General features: G+C 49.9%; 1 long non-coding RNA gene across 1 annotated transcript; it reads left to right on the top strand.

Annotated features, from left to right (window-relative positions):
- Positions 1-11,584: 11,584 nt before the first annotated feature.
- Positions 11,585-12,596, top strand: LOC131403933 (uncharacterized). The gene is made up of 3 exons (XR_009219650.1): positions 11,585-11,639; positions 11,776-11,897; positions 12,535-12,596. It is a non-coding gene; the product is annotated as an uncharacterized LOC131403933 (long non-coding RNA).
- Positions 12,597-20,148: the final 7,552 nt, after the last annotated feature.

Genomic DNA, 20,148 nt, shown 5'->3' with positions numbered 1-20,148 from the left:
CAGTGTCTGTTCACCACCAGATGGGAAGAATTTCAGTATTTTAATTGGTAAGGCTGTGTTCATGCACGTCCATGGACCATCAGTTCTGTGGCATTCCCTGCTGGAGCCCCCCACACCCCTGTCATACCTCATCTTTCAAAGCTCCAAACAGTCTTCACACCCCAGGAGGTTTTGGTAATGTAACCACAGCACAGGATTGGGGGAAAAAACATAACCACCCAGGGGTGACACTGTTTAAGGGCTCGGGCCCAATTGCCCCATTTGGACGAGTTGGTAACACCAACACTTAGTGTGTAAACTGGATGATTGTCCAAGATCATGGACCTCAGAACGACATGGGCTCAGATGTCACCTTGGACAGCAAGGGACAGTGTGGGGTCACTCACTGGCCAGGATTATGGTCCCTTATACTGTCAAAGTAGAGCTCACCGAGGATCCTCTGGCCAAGCCAGAGAGGAGGCTTGGGACCTTCTAGGGAAATTCTGCCCTAAAGGGAATTGCTTAAGGAAGGCAGGGGTGCTGAAAATCCTAGTTTACAGGGAGCAGTCATGTTTATGGAACGAGGCCCAGCAGTAGCCTTAAAAGCTGTATCACAAATCTTTCCGCCTGGATACAAAACAAGCAAGAAAAGGAATTCAGAGTCTTGGACAAGGATCACAGCAGGATTCAAATCCGTGTCAGGGGTGAACAGGGAGCCTCTAGAGGGGCTTCAGGAGAGAGGTCCTTCCTGCCTTTAGTCCATTTGCAAATGAGCTTCCTTGGGCCTTGTCCTCTCCAAGTGCACGTTTTGATCTTTTTACATTGTTTTCCCCACTTAGAGCTGATGCAATTCCAGAGATTGAACTAGAAAACTACAAGTTCCTAAAATTTAGTCAAAAGAAATCTCAAAAAGAGAAGCAGAAAACGTTCCCTGTTCCTCAAGAATGTAGAAAGGCAGCCCCTGCCTGTGGCACGACATGGTCCTGGGTAGTGCTGTTTTAAAGACACCCACATTTCAGTGGTTGTTGCTCTGCCTGTGAAAGTACTTTCAACCTTTAAATCCCAAGAGAACGGGCAGGGGGACACGTCTGCTCCTGGAGGAGCTGAATCATACTGAAATGAACTGGTCTTCGGAATTAGGGGGATTTGGGGGTGTCACCACTAGCCAGGGAAGGGGCTGGCCCTTCTCCCTTCTCCCACGTACAATAAGCTGATGACCCAGAAGAGTTCGTGATTCAAGGAGAAATGTGAGATTCAGTGTCTCACTTACATGCCTACAGAAAGCGAGAGAACCACACCACAACTCCCAGACCGTAAAGGGAACAGGACTTTAATATAATATTCAAATATGACATTTATTGTTTACAACAAATAACTTCTGTGCCTCCCCAGTGGGTGAATAGTTGCTGGGGTAGAGATGTCAGGGAGCTGAGGTGGGTGTGTTCCCTCTCTCTTGGGCGTCATGGGTCACAGGAATCAGCTTACAATGTTCCCCTTCCTGCCAGGTGGGAGGAGCTGGCCCGGTGCATGGAAAACCTCCCAGCTGTGTCCCCGCTGCAGAAGATGGGGCTGTGATCAGCCACTGGTACGGGGCTCAGTGTTGGGGCCTGGGGACTGAGTAGAAGAGTCGAGTTATCTTGGTGGCCTGGAAGAATCATGGCCCCCACCCTGTCCCCAGTACACTGGCTGCTCCAGACACTGTGCTCAGGGTTGTCAGCCACCAGTACCCCATTTGTCCCTGACACGCGAGCGATCATTTAGTATCACCTATTTCACAGAGAGGGAAATGGAGTCTCAGGAAGGTGAAGAGAGTCACTCCAATCACAGGACTGCTCAGTAGTGGAGCTGGGATCCCATTGCCAGCTGTTCGACTACCCAATGCCATGCTTACCCCGAAGACTTACTGAACCCCTAGGAGTCAGTCACCCCGGCCCAGACACTCACTCACCCCTGACCTTGATGATGGCGGGTTCTTCTTGGCCTTGAGTATTCTGCTGGCCAACTAGGTCTGGGGGTCCAGCTGGCAGGACAGGTTGTAGCTCCAGGACAGAGAGGCACCTGTGAACCTAAGAGAAACCACACCTCACATGTCCACCCACTGCCTGCCCAGCAGCTGGAGTCTGGGTGTCCCACAGGTCGCCATGCAATAAGGCCTGGGGCTGAGTGGGGGGCCACGGAGACAGGATCTCTGGACTGGCCAACAGGGAGAGTCCACCCATGCCCTCACCCAACTCCTGCCCGGCCTCAACTATCATTCTCGTTGAGCAGCTCCATGTCCTGGAACCAGGCCCCAAATCGCTCCTCGGGCTCTACGTTGTAATTCTTTGTGGCCACCTGGAGCAGCAGGATCTCCCTCATGACTGGGTATCCCTGGGACCAGAAGGAAGGAGAGGCTGCAGTTAAGGCCTGGGTGAGGGATGCTGCATGGGCCTTGTCGGGTGTCAGGGGTGGGGCGGGGACCAGTCCTGGGAATCCTCCTTCCCTCCAGTTCCTACCAGGTTTTACCTGTTCTCAGAATGGGAATAAGCAGCGCCTCCTCCAGGACTTTTTCCTTGATGCCATCCTCCCCTCAACCCACCTGTCAACTGGATGTGTCTCCCACTTCTCTGTTATCAAACTCTTCCACTCAATGTAAGATACAGGGGGTGGAGCCAGGGACTGTTCTGCCCAGAGGGTCTCTGAATTCCTCCTCCTTCCCCTCCCCTGAACGGGGTGTGGCAGCTGTTCACTTCAGTCCTCTTCTCAGGTTGATCTCATTCCCCTGGAAGGTACAGAGCCAGAGTCCATCAGACAGAGCTCCCTAGACTGACTAGCCCCCTAGGCCCACCCCTTCTCAAGTTGCACTACTGCCAGGTCCCCAGAGGGGGCCGGGCATGCAGAGAAAACAGGACTTGGAACTAGGCCTGGCTCTGGGCTCCAGAGAAGGAGGGCATGGGGGAGAGGCTAAGGGACCTGGCAGCACAACCCTCTCTGATGACAGACTTGGAGGCTGAGGCCTCAGGCAGAGGGGACTGCTCAGCGACTTATGTGCTGCCTGACTTGGAGGGGCCCGAATCCTCTCTCCCATCACGGGCAGCATGGGAGGGAGAGGCTGAGTCCAGCTCAGATAAAACTTCACGCAGCTGTGCCATCAGGCAGCTCTGAGCTTCCCCAGCCTGGGGAATCGGAATGGGTGTCTCAGGTGGAAACTCTGTTCTCTCATCCCTAAGATGTGCCTGATGCCCCAGCTCCTAGAGGCGGCTGTGAGGCTCTCAGGAGAGATGTGCCAAGTGCTGAGAGCTCAGAGCTCAGTTCAGGGGCTCCCACATCCCAAAGCTCAGGATCCTGGTCCTCAATGCCTGGTCCTCAGGTGCACCCACCTCGAGATTATCACCCATCAGCAGGTGCAGCAACAGCAGGTGACCAAGGAAAGTGACAATATAGGGGATGACACTCTGTGACATCAGAGTGTGGGTGGGATGAGCCCTTGCTCTCAAGTCAGCCCCCTGCAGACACTCCCCTGTAAAGTCCTCACCCTCAGCCTCCTTACGCACCCCAGGGTTCCCACGGGGAGCAGCCTAGGACTCTTAGCAGCCTCCCCTCAATTTCTCCTCCCTTCACACCATAAGAACACCACACTCCTCCTCCTCACCTCCCAGGGCTGGCTTCTGGCAAATCACAGGGCATGCAGTCCCTGGCCGTCCCCACAACAATCATCCTGCACCAGTTCTCCCAGGCCCTCCTCCTGGTCACTTCTACTGGGGGATTCAGGCACTGTGGCAGCAAGAGGAAGGGCCATCCTCTCTTGATTTGAGGCCTCCAGCTGGGAGGGGAGAGCCCCTCCCCCACAGGCACACTCACCTGCTGCTGCTGCTTCTCCAGCACTCTATGGGGACTGATCTGCGGGGGGGCAAACGTCGAGGGCCCCTCCTGCCAGGGTAGAGGAGAGTGTCAACGGGCCATACTCCCCTCACCCCATTTCTCTCCAGCACCACTGGCCTCCGAACCTGGACATCTGACTCGAGTCAACTGGTACCAATGCCAATACATCCTCCAAGGTTTTGTGATTCTAGAACAAGCCCAGCTCCAACTTGCACTCTGGGTGTGAGCTTGGGCTTTCGGTCTGGCCTTCCTGAGCCTCTTTTCTCATTTGGAAAGTGTGAGAACTCCAGCTACCTCACAAGTACTCCTGAGGACTCAGTGTCACATGACTGTCATCATTGTGCTCGCCCTCACCCCTCCAGGTGGAGCAGGCAGAAATCTCCCACAGTCCTTTCCTCACCCTTAACTCATCATCACCGTGGGAGGCCTGCACCACACAATCACCATCCCTCCCTTCCCTGATGAGGAGAGAGAGGCCCAAACAGGGGCAGTGAGTTGCTCAGGGGCCCAAAGAGGAGAGGCTGCTTGCTCCTCCCAGCCAGATGCCCTGTTCCCACATCCTCACCTAACCCTCAGCCCCACCACTGACAACAGTCCTGTCCTCTGAGCTCTCACAGCTTGGTCCTGGGCCGAGCAGTGGAGAGGACGGGGTGTCTTGGGAGTCTGGTTGCATGGCTCCTGCCTGCCCCAGTCTCGTGGAGTGTCTGGCCCCCAGGCTGGGCCAGAGGCCATGCCAAAGCCTTCTCCTCACCAAGGAACCCCTCAGGACATTCCCCTGCCCTGAACTCTTTCTTTATCCACTCAGGAATTGAACCCCCAATGTGCCACATCTGATCCACAGGGAAGGTGGTGACAGGACGCTTTGCTTCCTCATTTACGTGAAGCTCCAAACGTCCTTTCAGCAGGATCCACTAAGAATCCATGAGTTGCCTAGATGCTTCTCATAAGCCCCTGGGGGCATATGTCATTGCCAATCAGGCACTCAGATGAGACTCTTGTGGTTGACTCGAGTGACTGCTCTAGGCGTCCGGGGGGGTCCCCAAAAGCACACACATCTGTCTCTGGTCCAGCCGTTCAGGCCCAAGGATGAGCAGCCTGTTTGTCCACCTGGACCATGGGAATCCTCTGCCATGCATGTCCCTGGGACAGGCTGGGTGCCCTCCCCTTGGAGACATGGTGAAGACAGAAGGAGCAGCAGGGGCCTGGCTTCCTGAGGACAGGTTTAGGCTGAGGGCTAAACCCACCGCAACAGCTTGGAAGAAGCTACATCCAGCAGGATGGACGTGCATGGAAGCCAGAGACCTGCTGATGGCACCAGCTCAGCAACTCCTCCTGGAACAGCACAACCAACAACACTGTGTCCCACGACCAGGGCCTCCTGCCCAAAAATGGCACCCTGCTGCCCGTTAGCTGAACAGATCCCTCTGCTTGTTAACCTGGACAAGATAGACTGGAATGTTTCAGAGAAATTTCAAGTGAGAAACTATCAAAAGCACAGCCTGCCCAGTACCCCTGCCGCCTCCCCCCTCCTCTCTTTCCAGACCCACAGCCTCCACTCTATCTTGGTCATCAGTTCTCTGCTTAAGGACTCATCTTGGCTATAGACCTCCTTAAGTTTTTCAGAGCTTTACCCGAGGGGAGAGGAAAGAGGGAAGGATAAATTTAGGGATAATGTGAGGGGTCTGAGTGCAAATCCCTTTTCTTTGACAACCCAAGAGATTCAACCTGCCTGAAGGAGTGTTCTCACTGGGCTCCTCTGAGCGCTAAGGTCTCATGGGACTGGGAGGGGACTCTCCTGTTGGTCACTGGGGTCTCCACTTCCCAGCTCTACAGAGCAGCTCTGTTTTGAGCACTATGAGTTTCAACAGGCCATAGAGTTCTGTTGTTATAAACACTTGAAAATCTCCAATGTGGCTCAACCTAATAGCTGACATTTAGGGAAACCGAGTCCTGAAGCAGAACATGTTCACTAAGGACACCAGGAGACTTAGAGACCAACTGCCCACTCCCAGGCCCTGTCCCCAGCATTTGCTGCCTCCCAGGAGTTCTCGGCTGACTGAGGCGCCAATGGCAGACATACAGGAGATCCCCCATCCATCCTGGTCCTCCTATGGAGAGAGGCCTACCTCTCTTCCCCGCGTGTGTTCTTCAGGTGGCTTGTGGAGGTTTTCTGCAGAGCAGAGATGAAAGTGCGAGGCGAGGAGAAGTTCTTCCAGATCTCGCACTCCTGGGGAAGGGAAGAGAATGAAGTGTGAGGTTGGGCACTGGAGCCCCGCTTGCTCTCGCTTCAGTCCCCTTCTATTTACATCTCCCCTCCTGGATGAGACAGATGCTCAGGGAGCCCCAGAAGGACATTTAGGACCCAGAAAGTAAGACTCACAAGGAGGAGTTTAGCTCAACCCAGGGAAGGAGCCAGGTAGGAAGTGAGCATCCTCCTACTGGGACCTGGAGTCAAAGTCAGCGGGGCCCCTGGCAGGAAGGGCCTAGGGACCTGCAGGAGCTTAGACCACACACTTCAATCCTGGGAGCTGATAAAGGTGGAGAGGCAATTCCAAAGTCTCCAGAGAGGGGCTCTACTGGGCCTCCCACGGCACACCTGGGCCACCTGGACCCAGAGCTCTACCACCCTCGCCCTGTCCTGGGCTGTCATGCTCGCGTCCCCGAGGCAGGTGGTGATGACGAAGCTGGCCACCCTTCTGAACTGGTCGATGGTGGCCTGGATGGTGGGTGTCTAGTGCTCACTGCCAGGCTTATTCTTCTTGTGCCAGGTGGATCCCAGGCACTGAGAGGGCACCACCTTCCAGAAGAGCTCCTGGGGGACAGGGGAAGTGTCATCCAGCCCTGCCACAGGCCACCTCTGTGTCCACAGCCATTAAAGTCCCACACAGTTGTCACAGTTTAGAGCTGGAGCTCAGGAAGCTCAGGATGTGGCCTGAGCCTTGTGAGAGTCCCTGGGTTTTCTTCTCTGTCCACCGAGGGTACACAACACAGGATGACCCAGGACCCACTCCCGGCAGGGAAGGTAGAGGGGCATTTGCACCCAGCCCGTCCTGGCTAACTCCAAGCTCCAGACGGTGGCTCAACTCTGCTCATGCCAAGGGGGTATCTGCCACCACCCTGATCTCCGTTCTGGTCTCACTCCCCATTCTGATGCACATTCCCCCATGGCAGCTACAACCACTGGTCTTGTTTGTCTCCCTTGTAGTGAAGCACACATCAAGTGTCAAGTCCTGAGGCTGTTGAGCCTCCTGAGGAGACGGCTCGGCCACCGTAGACCTGGCTGCACACAGTGAGTTCCCCTCCACCACTGATGGGCCAGGACCTGTCAAGCTTTCCATCTCTTAAACCTCATGGAGCTGGCACAGCCACTCTGTGGAGCAGGTCCTGTTACTGTCCAACTCTACGGTCTGCAGGTGGACAGCAAAGGCTTGGCGGTTCCGGAAGTTGCCCAGGGCATATGGTTGGTAAGGGGTGGAGCTGGGATTTGGGCCCAGATCATGGGAGTCTGGATCAGGTCTGGGGCAAGGATGGAAGAGGCAAGGCCTTCTCCACCCCACACTGAGATCCCAGCTGTTCACCACATCCATCACGGTCAACTGCTCCACCACCAGCTTAGGAGAGAAGGCAGTGAGGTTGGGCTTCTTCTCACGCTCCTTAACAGCCACAGGTGGAGATGGACTTCCCACTAGAAATGATGGTGCAAGTGACTCCAGCTCAGCAGCTCTCACTCCTACTGGAGCCGTTGTTGGCCCTTGCTCCAGCTCCAACACTGCTGATGGAGGGGACGCTGGCGTCAGCTCTAGTAGTGGTGATGTGAACGGAACTGGAGCCAGTTCTACCTCCACCACTGCCCACTGCTCTGCTTCTGCCACTGGCTGGAGCTCTGCAGCTGGCGCTACAGTGGGATAAAGAGAAAGATTCACCCACATAGCTGACTTTCCATGTGTCCTTCTAAACACAGGAAAGATCCCACTTCCCTTCCAGGAATATCCAGCCTGCAGTCCCCCTTACTCTCTGCCTCTGCCTCAGTGGCCTCCAGAAGCTCACACTGGGCAAGGGTAAGAGCGTCATGGCAGCTCAGCTCCGAAACAGGCAAGGTTACCTGCGTGTACATCCCCTTTAGCTTGAAAAAGGGACAGCCCCAGTCTGGTCACTCCCTAGTTCTGGTCCAACCTGGTCATCTCAAGGTCCTGAGTGTGGAGACCCTCTGCTCCTGTTCTCATCTCAGAGCAGCACTGGGTGGTGTTTGTGGCCTCAGGCACCTTCCCCTTGCCTAGTGAGTTGGTGAAATTGAAACCACTGGGCAGCTCCTTGATGACCTTCTTACTGGAGTTCTGCAAAGACTGCTCTGGAGCTGGACCTGAAGGAATCAGAGGTTGCCTGCACACTGCCACTGAGGTCATCCTCCAAGAGAAAGTCTGCTCCTCAGTTCAGGCACAGAGGGACATCCCTGCAAAGAACTGTGGTCAGGCAGGAAAAGAGATGAAACCTCTATGGCTCAATAACATAAGAGTAGAGGAGATCACCTTCCCATGCTGCCAGCCATGACCTGGGCTATGAACATGACAGGCCCACCATGCTTCCGACACCTAACAACCAGCTCCTGCCCAGGAATGGCCTGCCCCTAATACCCTGCCTTCTCTCCAAACAAACACACACAGACACACACACAAGATGAGGGACAGGGGTGTGGGGCTGATCAGGTGGGATCACAGTTGTGTCCTGGCCTACACTAGCCTTTCCTGGGTTGCCCCGTGTTACCCTTCACTGTCTCCTGCCAGACGCCCAGATGCGTCGGGGATGAGGGCTGAGCCAACGTCGGCAACGACCAAAAAGTTTCTCTTTCTGGGTTTTTTGTGCCTAGATCCTCCAAAAGTTGGGATACAACAACAAAATATTTTTTCCTGTTGACTGCCTCCAGTCAAGTGAGCTGGATGGGGGACTGTGGGTGCCTGGTTACCAGAGTTCTAAGATCTTCTGAGGTCTATGACCAAGGAAGTGAGGTCTTTTTTCAAGATTCCTTTACCTAGGCCCCTTCCCTCTATCAGACTTGTCCAGAGCTGCCCCCTGTGCCCTGGCTGCTAACCCTCCTCCCCTATGTCATCTCCTGAACTGTACACAAGGAGCCTACACAGCCCTAGCCACAGCTCCCTGGAAACCTAAGTCGGGTCGTAGCTTTGAGGAGACAGAGATGAATGCAGACTTCCTTTTTCTTACCAGTTCTTCATCCTGAGAATGTCCCTGTACCTCTCAGATCTTCCCCAGTCTCTAAACCTGCACCATGGGGATCAGGCTAGAATCTACTTCTTAGGGATGTCACCCGGTGTATATGACATAATATCTATTACCCCTGTGGGCTGGTGTCACATGTACCTAAGGCACAATCTTAGAGATGGAAGAATAACAAGAAGGGGTGACAGGTAGCACAGAACACCACTCAAAACAAGCCTGGGTTCTAGCAATGTGATATTGGAACAGTCGCTTCCAACTTGGCCTCATTTTCAGGTCAGCATCATGAGGGGGTTGAAACTAGTGGAAATTTACATACTGCCATCCTGCAGCATAAAACCATTCAATTGTTTCCTGTTTAATGGAGAATGAGACCCAAGTGTCTCTTCTTGTCCTATGAGGTGGGCAGCCTCCACAGTGGTACCCAGTAAGCCCCACCCATGGTATAGCCATCCCAGTGGAACCACTAAGTAGTTAGTAACTGGCTTCTTAACATAATAACAGCAAAAGTGATGGGATGTCTTGTCTAAATTTTAACTAAAAAAGTCTCCCACTTCATCTTACTCCCTCTTTCATGTTCCATCTCTCTCTCTCTCACTCTGTCGATTCCCTGTAATTGAGGAATCAAATACCAGTGTTTTAGGGCTGCCCAATGTGGACGCCTAGAGAAGAGAGAAGCACGAGATCGCCCAGGACAACAGACAGAAAGAAACTCAGGCTCTCAGTCCAAACTGTACCCTAAAAGCTGAGAGTGAACTTCGGGGCCAGTCCTCCCCCAGTTGAGCCTCAGTTGCAGGCCACACAGGGTGGTGATGAGGTAAGAGGGAGGAAAGGAATGTGGGAGCTTTCTGCCTGCTCCACCTGGAAGGGTGAGGGCGAGAACAATGTCATGTGACACTGAGTCCTCAGGAGAACCTGTGAGGTAGCTGGAGTTCTCACACATTCCAGATGAGGAAACAGGCTCAGGGAGTCCTGGCCCAAAGCCCAAGCTCACACCCAGTGTGAGAGTTGGAGCTGGGCTTGTTCTAGAATCATAACATCTTGGAGGATGGAGTGCTATTGGTACCAGTTGCCTGGAGTCAGATGTCCAGGGTCAGAGGCCAGTGGTGCTGGAGAGAAATGGGGTGAGGGGACTATGGCCTTACTGACACTCTCCTCGACCCTGGCAGGAGGGGCCCTCCACGTTTGCCGCCCCACCGCAGATCAGCCCCCATATAGTTCAGGAGAAGCAGCAGCAGCAGGTGAGTGTTCCTGTAGGGGAGAGGCTCTGCCTTCCCAGATGCAGGCCTCAAATCAAGAGAGAACAGCCCTTCCTCTTGCTGCCACAGTGCCTGAATCGCCCAGTAGAAGTGACCAGGAGGAGGGCCTAGAAGAGCTGGTGCAGGATGGGTTGTTGTGGGGAGGGCCAGGGACCGCATACCCTGTGATTTGTCAGAAGCCGGCCCTGAGAGGTGAGGAGGAGGAGTGTGGTGTTCTTGGGGTGTGAAGGGCGGAGGAATTGAGGGGAGGCTGCTAAGGGTCCTAGGCTGCTCCCCGTGGGAACCCTGGGGTGGGCCAGGAGGCTGAGGGTGAGGACTTTTCAGGGGAGTGTTTGCAGGGGCCCAACTTGAGAGCAAGGACTCATCCCATCCACACTCTGATGTCACAGAGTGTCATCCCCTATATTGTCACTTTCCTTGGTCACCTGCTGATGCTGCACCTGCTGATGGGTGATAATATCGAGGTGGGTGCACCTGAGGACCAGGCAGGGCGGATCATGAGCCTTGGGCTGCGGTAGCCCCCGAAGTGATCTCTGAACTCTCAGCACTTGGCACATCTCTCATGAGAGCCTCGCAGCCGCCCCTTGGAGCTGGGACATCAGGCACATCTTAGGGATGAGAGAACAGAGGTTCCACCTGAGACACCCATTCCGATTCCCCAGGCTGGGGAAGCTCAGAGCTGCCTGACGGCACAGCTGCATGAGGTTTTATCTGAGCTGGACTCAGCCTCTCCCTCCCATGCTGCCCATGGAGGGAGAGAGGATTTGGGCCCCTCCAAGTCAGGCAGCACATAAGTCGCTGAGAAGTCCCCTCTGCCTGAGGCCTCAGCCTCCAAGTCTGTCATCAGAGAGGGTTGTGTTGCCAGGTCCCTTAGCCTCTCCCCCATGTCCTCCTTCTCTGGAGCCCAGAGCCAGGCCTAGGTCCAAGTCCTGTTTTCTCTGCATGCCCGGCCCCCTCTGGGGACCTGGCAGTAGTGCAACTTGAGAAGGGGTGGGCCTAGGGGGCTAGTCAGTCTAGGGAGCTCTGTCTGATGGACTCTGGCTCTGTGCCTTCCAGGGGAATGAGATCAACCTGAGAAGAGGACTGAAGTGAACAGCTGCCACACCCCGTTCAGGGGAGGGGAAGGAGGAGGAATTCAGAGACCCTCTGGGCAGAACAGTCCCTGGCTCCACCCCCTGTATCTTACATTGAGTGGAAGAGTTTGATAACAGAGAAGTAGGAGACCCATCCAATTGGCGGTGGGTTGAGGGGATGGTGGCATCAAGGAAAATATCCTGGAGGAGAGGCTGATTATTCCCATTCTGAGAACAGGTAGAGCCTGGATTGAACTGGAGGGAAGGACAGTTCCCAGGACAGGTCCCCTGCCCCACTCCTAACCCCCCACAATGTCCATGCAGCATCCCCCACTCAGTCCCTATCTGCAGCCTCTCTTTCCCTCTGGTCCCAGGAATACCCAGTCATGAGGGAGATCCTGCTGCTCCAGGTGGCCACAAAGAATTACAACGTAGAGCCCGAGGAGCGATTTGGGGCCTGGTTCCAGGACATGGAGCTGCTCAACGAGAATGATAGGTGAGGCTGGGCAGGAGTTGGGTGAGGGCAGGGGTGGACTCTCCCTGTTGGCCAGTCCACAGAGCCTGTCTCTGTGGCCCCCCACTCAGCCCCAAGCCTTATTGCATGGCGCCCTCTGGGACACCCAGACTCCAGCTGCTGGGCAGGCAGTGGGGGGACACCTGAGGTGTGGCTCCTCTTAAGCTCACAGGTGCCTCTCTGTCCTGGAGCTACAACCTGTCCTGCCAGCTGGACACCCAGACCTAGTTGGCCAGCAAAATACTTAAGGCCAAGAAGAACCCGCCATCATCAAGTTCAGGGGTGAGTGAGTGTCTGTGCTGTGGTGACTGACTCCTATTGGTTCAGTAAAACTTCGGGTTAAACGTGCCCTTAGGGAGTCGGACAAATGGCCCTGGGATCCCAGCTCCACTAATGAGCAGTCCTGTGACTGGGGTGACTCTCTTCAACTTCCTGAGACTCCGTTTCCTCCTCTGTGAAATAGGTGATACTAAATGATCGCTCGCGTGGCATTGACAAATGGGGTACTGGTGGCTGACAGCACTGAGCACAGAATCTGGAGCACTCAGTGCAGGGGGGACAGGGTGGGTGCCATGATTCTAAGAGAGGACCCCCAGGATAACCCGACACTTCTACTCAGTCGCCAGGCCCCAACACCAACTCCCGTACCAGTGGCCTATCACAGCCCCATCCTCAGCAGCGGGGACATAGCTGGGAGGCTTGGGCTGCACTGGGCCAGCTCCTACCTCCTGACGGGAAGGGGAGAATTGTAAGCTGATCTCCGAGGTCCCCTTAAACCCAAGAGAGAGGGGACGACCCCACCCCAGCTCCCTGATGTCTACACCCCAGGACCAATTCACACATTGTGGAGGGATAGTAGTTATTTGTTGTAAACAATAAATGCCATATTTGAATATTATATTAAAGTCCTGTTCCCTTACAGCCTGGGAGTTGTGGTGTGGTTCTCTCGCTTTCTGTAGGCATGTAAGTGAGACACTGAATCTCACATTTCTCCTTGAATCACGAACTCTTCTGGGTCATCAGCTTATTGTATGTGGGAGAAGAGAGAAGGGCCAGCCCTTCGCTGGCTAGTGGGAACAGACCGAAGTCCCCCTAATTCCGAAGACCAGTTCATTTCAGTATCATTCAGCTCCTCCAGGAGCAGACATGGCCCCCCGCCAGTTCTCTTGGGATTTTAAGGTTGAAGGTACTTTCACAGGCAGAACAACAACCACTGAAATGTGGGTGTCTTTAAAACAGCACTACCCAGGACCATGTCGTGCCATAGGCAGGGGCTGCCTTTCTACATTCTTGAGGAACAGGGAACGTTTTCTGCTTCTCTTTTTGAGATTTCTTTTGACTAAATTTTAGGAACTTGTAGTTTTTTGGTTCAATCTCTGGAATTGCATCAGCTCTAAGTGGGGAAAACAATGTAAAAAGATCAAAACGTGCACTTGGAGAGGACAAGGCCCAAGGAAGCTCATTTGCAAATGGACTAAAGGCAGGAAGGACCTCTCCCCTGAGGCCCCTTTAGGGGCTCCGTGTTCACCCCTGACCTGGATTTGAATCCTGCTGTGATCCTTGTCCAAGACTCTGAATTCCTTTTCTTCCTTGTTTTGTATCCAGGCGGAAAGATTTGTGACGCAGCTTTTAAGGCTACTGCTGGGCCTCATTCCATAAACAAGACTGTTCACTGTGAACTAGGATTTTCAGCACCCCTGCCTTCCTTAAGCAATTCCCTTTAGGGCAAACATTCCCCACAAGGCCCCAAGCCTCCTCCCTCGCTTGTCCTGATGGACCCCAGGTGAGCTCTACTTTGCCAGTATAAGCGACCATAATCCTGGCCAGTGAGTGACCTTACATGTCCCTTGCTGTCCAAGGTGACTTCTGAGCCCGTGTCATTCTGAGGTCCATGGTCTTGGACAATCCTCCCGTTTAAACACTAAGTGTTGGTATTACCAACTCGTCCAAATGTGGCAATTGGGCCCAAGCCCATAAACTGTGTCGCCCCTCGGTGGTTGTGTTCTTGTCCCCAGTCCTGTGCTGTGGTTACATTACCACCACCTGTTGGGGTGTGAACACTGTTTGAAGCTTTGAAAGATGAAGCATGACAGGGGTGTGGGGGGCTCCAGCAGGGAATGCCGCTGAACTGATGGTCCATGGAGATGCATGAACACAGCCTTACCAATTAAAATACTGCAATGCTTCCTATCTGGTGGTGAACAGACACTGCTCTGAGCTCGCACTGAGAACCCACCCCATGACTAGGAGCTTTCAAAGGGATACCCAGTGGCATTTTGAACCTCATCCCTTGGGAACACCCTGTAAGACAAGGACCAGATGAATCGCTTCACACTTGTGAATTGTCCCCTCCTTTCTGATGGCTGCAAGTGTCACCCAGACACACAGGCTGCACTCTGCCAGGGATGCCTTCTCAGGACAACCAGAAGCTGAAAATGAGTCCTGGTTCCCGGCATCCCAAGCCATTCCTGACACGGCACAGCCACCCAGGAATGTGATTTGATAATGGAAAGACTGGGAAGGCTGTACTTTCCCTCCAAGGAGAAAGAGAATTACCAACAGTGAAAGCTTGATCCCTCAAATAGACAATTAAATCCCAACAAACAGTGGGTTCTTTCAGCATTACTGATGCTAAAAAGATCACTTTTGATAATAGCACGATTCCCCAACTGCCATGTCCATTTCCATGAATCAAATTCCCAACACATATGGATCTAAAAAACTGAGGGAAATCTGGTATTTCCTTAGATGCAACTCTGAATTAGCATGCAACAGAGAACTGAAAAATGGAGACCTAGAAGTAAATATCTAATTTGAGAACATAGACATAAAAGTGCGTTTGAAATAATATTTTGGAATCTATTGGAATATTATACAAAAAGAAGAATCCACTTTTAGTAGGTTTTACTGTGACTGTGAGGGGAAAAACTGAATCACCCCGTGACATTGATAATTCGCTGCTGACTTAAACGTACAAATAAATAATATACATAGTAAAGGAAAATGAGAGAGCAGCATGAAAAAGGAAGATCTTTCTCTCCTCACCTGCAACTCAACCTCTCACCTCAGAAAGAAACTGTTGTCTATATTTTCTGTCTCGAAGCAGAGTTTAATAAAAGAAAATATCGATATATTTAAAAGTTTCAAGAGCTCAAAGCAAGGAAACATTAGGGACGCAGCCAAGAGACCTCACTGAGGTGCCTGTTCCATTTCATCTGCTGTCAGGACGGCCTTCTTAGACCCTCACTTTCTCTGCCTCGCTAGCAAGTCTGTCCGCCATCAGTGCTAACACCAGTCTCGCTCCTGTGCTCTTCACTGCCCTTTACTCCTTCCTGATATCTCCACAGTGGAGCTGTGGAATGCACAGATCAGTTCCTGGAATCATCTCTGCCAAATCTGAAGTCCAGCAGGAGTTAGCATGGGACCTGGAATGCAGACCACCTGCGAGCACACCTGGCAGGGATTCAACTGTGTGACTAGGTGCAAGTTTTTGCAACGTTTTGGCAAGATTGAAAGGACTTACGAGTTGTCCTATGCTGCTGCAGGCCTGGAGTCCTTGTGGTCTCTCGGGCCAGCAGATCTAGTGGGGCTGGTCCAAGTTGTCCTCTCAGAGACCAGTCATTGCCAGGATGGGATGGGATTCTAGTAACTGGCCTCTTGAATATGTCACTGGCCATCCTCAAAAGAATGGAAATGCTTAAACCTGGCTTTGGTTTGGACTGGTTCCCACAGTTACACTGCTTCTTCTGTGAAGACGTGACTTATCATTCTTCTTTTCCTCTTACCCTATAAAAACAAATCATGAAACTGGGTCAAATGATAAAGGAGGCCTGCCTTTTTAGAAGAATTATCCTGGCTGTTTTGTACTTTCACCCTCCCTTTATCATCTGGGGATAGATCTGACCTGTTTCCTGGGATGTCATCAGGCATATTTGCATCAAGAACAGAAAGCTCAAGATCAAACTCAAGGCTCCTCCAGATCATTTCCGCCCTCCATCCTGTTAACACGCCCTCCTTTTTTGAGTGTAATTCTATTCTCTTCTTTTCCTTGTCACTCTCAACCGCACAAGTCCTGGCACTCCCTCTCAGGACAGTCAGTCCCCAGTAAATTACTAAATCCCAAATCTTACCATTTCTGTGTTTTCTGTCTACTCATTTGCTTAATCCATTGACCACTTGGTGTTCATAGAGATTAAATCAATAGTGACGTTATCAACCACTCCCTGTTAGCAACTTACTCCCATATCCCAGATGTTCACATAATCCAAATGGTTATGTTCAAAAGTAAATAATTCAGAAAACATATTCACCCACCACAAATTCCTGATCTTTAATATTTTTATTCAAACATTCATACAGTAGATACCTGTCCCTCAAGATCAGTAGTAATGCCAGATCAACCATACTCACCTTAAGTTTCTCCTACATCTATCAATCCTGGATTCCATGGACTATGATCAAAATAATTTCCTTGGAAAAATAAAAAATTCCTTACTACTCATTTATTTTGTAAATCTCCAAACCCAGAAGATCCCGATTATCTGCCCTGCCGCAGCTCCTGCTGGTCTTATGACAAGCTGAAGAAAAAGCATGAAACATGATCTTTTTGTACCACTGTAAATACAAAGCCATCTGCATCAACTGGGAAGCACCCATAATGCCTGGAAATTTTGTTCTCTTTTATTGTTTGGCTCAAAAACAAAAAGACAAATCAATTTAAAAAATGGGCAAGGGACCAGAGTAAAATTTATCCAGTGAAGACATACAGGTGGCCAACAGGTGTATGAAAATGTCTTCAGCATCACAAATCAGGGAATGCAAATCAAAACCACAATGAGCTATCATTTCACACCTGTTATGATGGCGATTATCAAAAAAACTAAAGATGACAAATAGTGGTGAGGATGTGGAGAAAAGGAAACCTCGTGGGTATGTAAACTAATACAGCCATTATGGAAAACAGTATGGAGGTTCCTCCAAAAATGAAAACTAGCCTATGATCCAGCAATCCCACTTCTGGTATACACCCACAGGAATTGAAATCAGCGTCTCAAAGAGATACCTGCCCTCTAATGTTCATTGCAGCAAATTCACAATAGCCAAGATGTGGAAGTAACCTAAACGTCACTGATGGATGAATGGATAAAGAAATGGAATATTCGTCAACATTGAAAAAAGAAGGAATTGCTGCTATTTTTGACAACATGAATGCACCTAGAAGACATTGTGCTAAGTGAAATAAGGCAGACAGAGAAAGGCAAATATTTCCTTATTTGTGGAATCTAGAATAGTCAAACTCACACAAGCAGAGGTTAGAATGGTGGTTGCCAGGGGCTGGGGAGATGGAGAAATGGGGAGCTGATGTTCAAAGATACAAAGTTTCAGTTATCAAGATAAATAAGTTCTGGAAATCCAGGATAGGGCATAGTGCCTACAGCTAACAAGACTGTACTGCTTGCGTTACATTTGCTAATAGAGTAGATATTAAGAGTTCTTGCCAGACAATAATAGTAATAAAGGAGGTGAGAGAAAACTTTGGGAGATGATGGATATATTTGTGGCCTTGATGGTGGTGACAGTCTCAAGGGTGTATGCTTATGTCCAAATTCATCAAGCTGTATATGGAAATGTATGACACCATCGATGATTCTTCTGCACCTTGAAATATGCCATGTCCTCATCACAAGAGAAAAAATTTGTAACTGTATATGGGGACGGATGTTAACTGGACTTATTGTGGTGATCATTTCAACATATATACAAACATTGAATCATTATGTCATACCGCTGAAACTGATTTAATGTTGTATGTCAACTTTATCTCAATTAAAAAAACACAACAGACAAAACCATTTGAATACTGTATATGAGTTCAGTGAATCCCTGAAACTGCCCCATTCCCATATGGGAATTACAGGAACCAGAGAGGATGATGTAAGATGGAAGAAAGTTGTACAAAACAGTATTGAAATTAAAATCATTTAAGTTGCTATCAGCTCCTTGTGGCAAATTTCTGCGAGCACTGAACTATTTTCACATTTTTCCTGGAAAAACATACTTTCACATCGAACCCATAATAGTTTCATCATTTTCTCTGATAAGAAAATTTAAACTTAATAAATAAAAAGAAAAGTATCTCTTATGTATGAATAAAGTTAGTGAACTTTACAGAGAAAAGAGCATATTTGCACAATCCCAATAAAGGAAACAGAAGAACTGAATGACGATAAAGTCTCATTCAAGCTTATCTTTGCCAGCCAGTAAAACCAGGCTCTCTTTTCAAGGATGTGTCTACAGCTGTCGGCCTTGGAAGATAGAAATAGTGGCCTCCTCTGGAGCAAAGAGCAGGCTTGCTTACTGCTCAGTATAATAAAAATAACACCCCCCCAGGGCAAAGGTTAGTAGACATCCTGCCCATTATCAAAGATTTGAGTTCCTTAGGCTCTGAGATCTTGCAACCCTCTGCATGTCACCTGGTCCACTGTGTATCACCCTGTAGGAAGTGAGATTTAGTGAACCGGTGCAAATGCTGATACTCTCGCCCCTGCTATTGTTGTGTCATTAAGTCCTTTGTCTCTGACGCATGGGACTCATGACTTTTGCCAGCATCTGCAAGACCATTGTAGGCTAACTTATTGGTTTGCAGGTAACGTAAAACATCAAAGCTTTCACAGTTCCTGACAAGCCCTTAAAATAACTAGTAGTCTTAGGAACAGAGAGCTATCCAGAACAATATGCATGGATGGTCTTCATAGAAGACTTCATGCAACCAAAACTTTAATAAGTCTCTCTGATCTCTTTTGTTTCTACCCCAAGTAGAAGGAGAGGCACCAAGCTATTACAGACTTAGGGCTTGTGCAAGCCACCTGGAGACCTAGTGACCAGAAACTTCCCATGGGGTGCAAAGACAGATGGGAATATTTCCAAAATGGACCCATGTGCCTCCCGGTCATCAAAAAGACCGTGCATTATCTTAGCTTATGAGGACTTGAGTCATTAAAATCTTGTGATGGGCCAAAGATACACTAACAAGTGGAGTGAGGCACATGGCAGTTGCAAGCAGATTAACACACTTGGTGCATATCAAACTCTGAACTAACTCTAGTGTTCTAATCAATTAAAAGGTACAACAAATTTAATTAGGTAGATTAAATGATATTTAATGGTATCCCTGATTATTAATCTGCAATAATGAACAAGAAGCTCATGTAAATAACTATAATTGGTCTTACTTTAAAACATGATAGTCAGGACTGTTTGAGATAAGCTGGAGAGAAGGAAGGGGAGAAATAGACAAATGTTAGCTGTTCTGAAGCCACTGTCAAGACCTCTGGATCTACATGTAACCCAGGAGATCGAGGTAGATGGCTATGCCCCTATATCCTCCTGCACTGTGGTTCTCAGGGATGCCACGGAGCTGAAACAGCTTCCTGAATCGTGTTTACACGTCCATGTGTACAATACCCCTGACCATGAGGATGAACCACCATTCAATCATCCCTTACACCCCTCTAATTAACAATTAGATTTCAGAATCATTGTATCATTACATGATAATTTATTCCTCAAACCTGTAGGATGCCGAGCTAAAAGAAAATCAAATATCACTGGCTTCTTTCCTTTGAAAGACCAAGATGTTCTTTCACACTTGGAATCCTGATTAGAGGATAAATCCATCAAATCAATGGAAACAACTTAAGAAATGAACAGAGGGATATTTCATTCGTATATATACGTTTTGCATTGTTGCAAAAATAGAGTTACATTTAAAAAAATAAGAACTTTTTGAAATTTCATAGATATTAAAGACTTTGTTCTGCATGTACTCCCTTTGGTTTACCAAATCAAACTCAAGCTTTAATGGGCATTTCCAGCATTCACAGTTAGTAACAACAGTTTTTTTAAATTCTTATTTTTCCCAGGTCAAAGACAAGGGCAGAGGTCGTAGAGAGGTCAAGTCTAATCTACCTAGGGATGTGGCAGCCTTAACTATGGATGTTCAAGCCAGACATTGCCAGCAGAACCACATCTCTTCATCCATATGTGAGTTTTTACTAGTAATCACAGAGACTTGAGGATATCAAAGGAAATTCTTCATTAAGAACCAAAGTTACAGATTCCAATCTTGGGTACATTACTTTGAGTTTTTGACCCAAATCGTATATATCGATTGAAACATGTTCAATTCTATGATCTTTAGATGATGCAGCCTACAGCTGAAGAGAAACAGATA

The sequence above is a fragment of the Diceros bicornis genome, unplaced genomic scaffold (assembly GCF_020826845.1).
Source record: "Diceros bicornis minor isolate mBicDic1 unplaced genomic scaffold, mDicBic1.mat.cur scaffold_96_ctg1, whole genome shotgun sequence".
Classification (NCBI taxonomy): domain Eukaryota; kingdom Metazoa; phylum Chordata; class Mammalia; order Perissodactyla; family Rhinocerotidae; genus Diceros; species Diceros bicornis.
This window is presented reverse-complemented; position numbering and strand designations above follow the sequence as displayed.